General features: G+C 36.7%; 1 non-coding gene across 1 annotated transcript; it reads left to right on the top strand.

The window, feature by feature from the left end:
• Nucleotides 1–7,253: 7,253 nt before the first annotated feature.
• TRNAT-GGU (transfer RNA threonine (anticodon GGU)) lies at nucleotides 7,254–7,325 on the top strand. Its single transcript has one exon. It is a non-coding gene; the product is annotated as a tRNA-Thr (tRNA).
• The last annotated feature ends 634 nt before the right edge of the window (nucleotides 7,326–7,959 follow it).

Here is a 7,959-nt window from a genome sequence, read left to right as displayed (position 1 = left end):
TCTCTTGCAGTGAATGCTATCGTACACAATAACTTTACTTTTATTTCTTAGCTACTGCGCATGTGCAACATGAATCTCACGAAAGAGTAATTGAAACACATTAGTTAGAAAGAGAGAGCAATACCCTCTCCAGCATGGCAGCTGCAGTCACGCTTTCAGACAGCAAAGAGCATTGTTGTGGTGCCTTCGGTTTAGTGTAGAGCTCACTGTCTGTTACTCACACCTGCAATCGAACAACGGAATGTTTGGATGAAAAGCACGTACGTTAGACACTAAGAAAAGTTGGTGTATTTCGATTTTTTAATAGCCTATACATTTACTGCTGGTACGTGATTTTTATTTTGTCGTTAAAAATGTATTGAATTTTAAAACATCGCACTTACTGTAATTGCTACATACAAATATTAATATTTTGAAATTTTTCATTACAATGCAAGATGTGAAAAATCGAATTTGTAGACAACCGATACTTACTGAGTTTTGTCCACATCTGTGGAGCAACGGTTAGCGCGTCTGGCCGCGAAACCAGGTGGCCCGAGTTCGATTCCCGATCGGGACAATTTACCTGGTTGAGGTTTTTCCGGGGTTTTTCCTCAACCCAATATAAGCAAATGCTGGGTAACATTCGGTGTTGGACCCCGGACTCATTTCACCGGCATTATCATCTTCATTTCATCCAGACGCTAAAATAACCTAAGATGTTGATAAAGCGTCGTAAAATAACCTACTAAGAAAACCTACTTACTGAATTTTAATGGACTGGTTATAAGCGGAATATCTTTTAATGAAAGGGAAATTTTAATGATTTGACTGTCTGAAATTTCCAAGAGGGTTTTTTTTTTTGTACTAAATATTCGAATTATAATATGAGCCGAACAGCTGAAAGTCGAATTATATCTTTGCGGAATATTGAATGAAGTGGCCATTCTCCTTTCGCAACGGGCTCCGCAGAATGTACAGTATTGACAAAAAAAAACCGGACCGTCCCTTGTACCTGATTTCAGAGCCTTGTTCACTCCAGAGCACGATGACTGGTAACTAAGACTTTCGTGGTTCGAATCCTGTCTGGGAAGGAAACCTTTTTTTGTTCCTTATTAAAATTTATTCCCAATACTTTTCGATTGCATCGATATTTTACTATTTAATTACATTATTATTCCCTGAATTTTAACAGCAATCGAAAAATATTGGGAATAAATTTGAATAAGGAACAAAACAAGTTTCCTTCCCAGCCAGGATTCGAACCACGAAAGTCTTAGTTACCAGTCTATCGTGCCCTGGAGTGAACAAGGCTCTGAAATCAGCTACAAGGGTCGGTCCGGGTTTTTTGCCAATACTGTACATATGTCAGTCATATTTCCAAGAGGGGATGTAGATAGATCCAGTTCTTTAATAATATGGTATCTCGTAAAGCTACTAAGGTCATGCTATTTCATACTCTCCTGCCGCTGGCCTTTAAACCACTCACAATAACGTTTTCAGTCTCTGAACTCATATCACTGATCTCACGTATGTGAGCACCTTGACCTTCTCAGTCTTCCTTTAAGTCGCCGTGGCTTTCTTCACACCCCAGTGATCTAGATGTCATGCCAGTACTAGAGTAAAAAAAAAACTTACAAAAACTTAAATTTGAACTATGTAAACCAAATTGCTATTGTATAACCATTACAATTATTGCTCAGTTACAATTTAAACAGTTTGGTGTGATTTCAAAAACAAAAATATTTTCATTGGTGAAAATATAATTTCTTTCAATCATTTTCTATAGCTTGTAGCATTTTCCTAGGAATTCCGTTAAAAAAATAACACTACAAATTCAGTATTGCAGTATTGAATATTTCAAGTAAAATTTCCGTGTTTTCCATAAACGTTTGTGTATTTTCTCCTAACATATTCACGTCATTTGCATAGACAAGAAGGTGATGTAACCCGTTTAATTCCAAACCCTGCCTTTTATCCTGAACTTTCCTAACGAAGTTAAAAAGTAAAGGTGATAGTACATCTCCCTGCTTTAGCCCGCAGTGAATTGGAAAAGGATCAGATAGAAACTGACCTATACGGACTCTGCTGTATGTTTCACTGTGACACATTTTAATTAATCGAACTAATTACTTGGGAATACCAAATTCAATAAAAATGTCATATAATACTTCCCTCTTAACCGAGTCATATGCCTTTTTGAAATCTATGAATAACTGATGTACTGTACCCCTATACTCTCATTTTTTCTCCATTATCTGTCGAATACACAAAATCTGATCAATAGTCGATCTATTACGCCGAAACCGCACTGATGATCCCAATAATTTAATTTATAAAACAGTTATATTACCGGTTCTTCTGTATGGTTGTGAAACTTTGACTCTCACTCTGAGAGAGGAACATAGGTTAAGGGTGTTTGAGAATAAGGTGCTTAGGAAAATATTTGGGGCTAAGCGGGATTAAGTTACAGGAGAATGGAGAAAGTTACACAACATAGAACTGCACGCATTGTATTCTTCACCTGACATAATTAGGAACTTAAAATCTAGACGTTTGAGAAGGGCAGGGCATGTAGCACGTGTGGGCGAATCCAGAAATGCATATAGAGTGTTAGTTGGGAGACCGGAGGGAAAAAGACCTTTAGGGAGGCCGAGACGTAGATGGGAGGATAATATTAAAATGGATTTGAGGGATGTGGGGTATGATGATAGAGACTGGATTAATCTTGCACAGGATAGGGACCGATGGCGGGCTTATGTGAGGGCGGCAATGAACCTTCGGGTTCCTTAAAAGCCATTTGTAAGTAAGTATTGAATATTTTAATATAGTATCCAGGTAACTTTCAAATAATTAAACGAGTTCTTATTATATTATGTGTATTATTATACAGAGGGTGATTCACGCGGATTTACCGTCCCTTACGGACCTTATTTGTGAAGACATTTTGAGCAAAAATGTTATATAAACATTTGCTCCATTGTCAATACTTTCTGAGTTACACAATTTGAAGTTGATTGTAAAATACCATACTTGAGTTTTAATGGTAAAAGAATACACTTACTTACTTACTTACAAATGGCTTTTAAGGAACCCAAAGGTTCATTGCCGCCCTCACATAAGCCCGCCATCGGTCCCTATCCTGTGCAAGATTAATCCACTCTCATCATATTCCACCTCCCTCATATCCATTATTATCCTCCCATCTATGCTCGGCCCCCCCAAACGTCTTTTTCCCTCCGACCTCCCAACTAGCACTCTACATGCATTTCTGAATTCCGCCATACGTGCTACATGCCCTGCCCATCTCAAACGTCTGAATGTAATGTTCCTAATTATGTCAGGTGAAGATTACAATGCGTGCAGTTCTGTGTTGTGTAACTTTCTCCATTCTCCTGTAACTTCATCCTTCTTAGCCCCAAATATTTTCCTAAGCATCTTATTCTCAAGCAACCTTAATCTCTGTTCCTCCTCAAAGTGAGAGTCCAAGTTTCACAACCATACAGAACAACCGGTAATATAACTGTTTTATAAGTTCTAATTTTCAGATTTTTCGATAGCAGACTGGATGATAAAAGTTTCTCAACCGAATAACAACAGAAATTGTTAATGTATATTCATTATAGCCAAATTATTGCTCAGTTCCAATTGAAACAGTTTGGCGTAATTTAAAAAACAAAAACATTTTCATTGGAGAAAATTTAATTTCTTTCTTTCAATTTCTAGCTTGTAGCATTTTCCTAAGAATTCCTTTAAGAAAATAACACTAAGCTTCATTATTACAGTACTGAACATTTTGATATATGTAGTATCCAGGTAACTTCTACATAATTAAACGAGTCCTATTATATTATGTGTATCATTTTATATATACAGGGTGATTCAAGAGGATTTACCGAAACTTACAGAGCTTATTTCCGAAGACATTCTGAGCAAATTTGTCATATAAATAATTTCCTAATCTCAGTATTTTCAGAATTACACTAATTTGAAATTATTTGTAAAATACCATTAATCTTGAGTTTTAATGCTAAAATAATATTACAGATAAAGAAAGAACTATTCAGGAGTGTCATTTATTTAATTAGTTAATATTCTGAAGCTAAAAATGTGTCGTGAATCCAATACTTGCTTCCTACAGATTTTTTTTTTCGATTTTAAATTACAAAATTACATTTTTCTTACGTATTTATCACCACAATTATTATAAATCACACCACTCTTGTTAATTCTTTAAGATTGTAGTCTACATTGGGATCCATAATTAATCTGTAAAGAATAGATTTCCAAATGTCGTGCGATTTGTAAGAAATTTTGTGCTAAGTGCGTAAGAATGATGTAATTTGTAATTACAAATAGAAAAACAAAATCTACAAAGTAATTAAAACATTTTTAGCTTCAGAACAATAGCCAATTAAAGAAATGACACTGCTGAATAGTTCAGTCTTCATTTGTAATATTTTTTTACTCTTAAAACTAAAGAAAAAAGGTATTTTACTAACAACTTTAAATTAATGTCACTTTAAAAATATTGATATTAGGACAAATGTTCATATGATATTTTTTTTGCTCAGAATGTCTTCGGAAATAAGATCCGTAACTGACGGTAAATCCTTGTGAATCACCCTGTATAGGCCCTGGACACTACACATATTATTACACGATGGAATAGAAAATATAGAGTAGTTAATAAAATTTAGCAAAGCGTATTAGTTGAGGAAGTTCTTTCAACTGTACCAAAATTACTGTTTAAATATTTTGTAGACATATTTTCATTTATACATGTTGCTATAACAAATTCAACTTCTGGTAGCCTTCGAAATTCTACATATGCGCAGCTTAGAATTATTTGCAAAAACAAATAACCTATATTCCTTCTCAAATAATTAAGTAATTTTTATCCCTTACCTAGATATCAGCTCTTACAAGGGAAGGGTTTCGGCTCGAACAGGAATTTTTGGTAAAAAATTTGTGCAGAGGCTTACTTCCCAAAGGTGACGAAGCCCGTAAAAGCATTCATTTGTGTAACTCTCGATTTGGTTGGTATTGGTCAATACACTTCTTTAAAAATATACATGAGGATTCTCTATAAAATGCATGAAACAGCATGGAGCAGAGCAATAAGCACAACACGCAGAAGCAACACCTGAACAATCTTCTGAACGACACTCCAGTGCTGAAAAATCAAATGCCACCTGAATTACATTTCTGAAGTCCGAGACTTGTTCAGGATTCACGTAACCAGCTGACTGCCAGGAATACTGAAGCATAGGGCGGTACACTGGAGCAGACAACTGGTTATGAATAACAGAGTGCATTTCCATTATAAACACTCAATTTCCCAAGTTAAGTTCTGGATTCTCAGCAAGAGTCCTTATGTAATCTGTTATCCTCCGAGCATATATTTTGTATTGTCTAAGGAAATAGGTATTCAGAGGCTGGATATATTTAGTTTTTTTCTTTAGGTGGAATGATCATACATTCCATGTCCTAACCTTGGAATGATTCATTTATTAAGATTGCGTACTTGTGCGTATTCAATGACTCACACAACAATGAACACTTTTGATTATCTGCAATATTTTCAGACAGAACGTTGGAGATAAATGTTCTTAAATGGGCTTTAGACATTTTACCACTCGCACTAGCTTCTAGGTTAGTCTAGGCTTACGGATAAGGTGTCCCATCCCCTTAACTTGTGCAGTGCTCTCCCCACCCCTCAACTTGTACAGTGCTCTAACAGACAAACCACACATTACACAAACGAATGCTTCTGGGATCTTTACAGAGATGAAAAGATGGGCCTGTATACAAATTTTGAATACGAAATTCCTGTTCGAGCTGAAACCCTTCCCTTGTCAGTGTTTTCTGTTAATTTTATTAGCAAAATTACACCAAGAATTCAATATTGAATCTTTTGACACACATTATATTAATGAAGGAACATTTTTTCTCAGAATTAGACAAATTGCTAATATACAGGGTGTAAAAAATATAAACTGCCAACATTACACAGACTCTAGCCTACGTCTCGGTCTACTAAACATGTGTAATGAGATATTTTTTCTATTTTTTTTTTAATTCCTGAAAAACAATGTTGTCGGCCTGAGTGGCGCAGTCGGTAGAGGACCTTCTCTATCCGACGTTGAAGGTTCGATGTCGACACAAGTCGATGGAATTTAAGTGTTTTTGAATGCTACAGCTCACGTCAGTAGATTTACTAGCATGTATAGGTCTCACAAGCAGGGAAGGAATCCGTTTGAAACAATGCGATAAGGAAGAGAGGGCGACAGGAAAGGTCACAAGGTAGCTTGAATGATATTCAAGAGTACAATCGGAAGAGAAATGACATCGATAGAATCAGTCTTGCTTTGTGATAGTTACATTACGACTTTAGTTTGTTACATTGCATGTGAATACGTGTCTTGTATCGCACGGTATTATTATTTCATTCGTAAACATATGTTGCGCGTTTAATTAGCTTCGAATTTTTCTCTTGCTACGTTCTTTATTTCCACAGCAATGTCCTCATTTGTTCATCTTCTTGGAAGAGACAGTACTTCCATCGGCCAGTACCTCTCGCCTCCTCGGCGTGCCTAAATACACAAGTCAAAACAGACAGCAACGCCACCATTGCTTTTTGTTCATTAATTTATGCTAATAGGTATAGATTGGAAAGACAAGAGGCTGTTCAGTAACGAGTCAAAATCAGGATAGAAGAAGAAATGTTAGAAGGAAGTGAAATAGGGAGAGGAGTACGACAAGGATACACTTTACCCTGTTCAATATCTGCTTGGAGGATTTAGTGAAGAATTGTTTTCAGAACATGGGAGGGGTAAAAGTAGAAGGAAGAAGAATAAAGTGCATAAAATTTGCTGATGAAATGGCGTTGTTAGCAAAAGAGGAGACCAAACTAAAGGATATGCTACTGGAACTAAATGACAGCTGTGAGCAGTATGGGTTGCAGATAAATGCAAACAAGACGAAGACCATGGTGGTCGAAAGAAAAACAAAGAAGTTAAACTTTGAATTCTAAATGAGGCAGTAGACCAAGTAGACAGCTTCAAATACTTGGGATGTACTGTAAACATGAGCTGCAGCCAGGAAGTCAAAAGGAGAATAGCAATACAATGGATTACTCATTACGAGTGCACCTCAGCACATGTGTGGACTTCGGTCCTAGGTTCTGTGACGTAGTGCAGAGGGCGGCCACTAGAGGGAACCCAAGAGTTGTAACTTAAAACTGAGACGATTCTTCCGACGCCGAGATGGAATCCGGTGTGGCTTAGTGGATAAAGCGTCAGCACGGTGAGCTGAAAACCCGGGTTCAAATCCCGGCGCCGAAGAGAATTTTTCTCCGTTCCATTACTCTTTCATCGTAATACAAAGGAAGTTTTTAATAGAAAAAGGAGCAACATCTACGGACTGCTGGAATAAGAACTAAGGAAGAGACTAGTGAAGCGCTTTGTGTGGAGTGTGGAATTGTATGTAGCAGAAACATGGACATTACGACGAAGTGAAGAGAAGCGAATAGAAGCATTTGAAATGTGGATATGGAGAAGAATGGAGCATGTGATATGGACAGAGAAAAAAGAAAAGAAGCTATATTGGAAAGAGTGGATGAAGAAATAATGATGCTGAAACTGATCAAAAAGATAAAAAAGCAATTGGTTGGGCCACTGGCTGAGAAGAAACTGCATACTGAAGGATGCACTGGAAGGAATGGTGAACGGGAGAAAATATAGAAACAGAAGAAAATATAAAATGACAGACGACATTAAGATAAGTGGATCATATGTGGAGACTAAGAGAAAGGCAGAAAAGAGGAAATATTATTGAATGCTGGGTTTGCAGTGAAAGACATTGATTATTGAAAATTCGAGGGTGTATGCAGAAGTAAACATCGCTCACCCTAAGAATCGCCCAGGACATATAATAAATAATATAAATCACCCGGGTTAAGTAGCCTATTTCGTGAAT

This window comes from Periplaneta americana, chromosome 13, assembly GCF_040183065.1.
Source record: "Periplaneta americana isolate PAMFEO1 chromosome 13, P.americana_PAMFEO1_priV1, whole genome shotgun sequence".
NCBI lineage: Eukaryota > Metazoa > Arthropoda > Insecta > Blattodea > Blattidae > Periplaneta > Periplaneta americana.
This window is presented reverse-complemented; position numbering and strand designations above follow the sequence as displayed.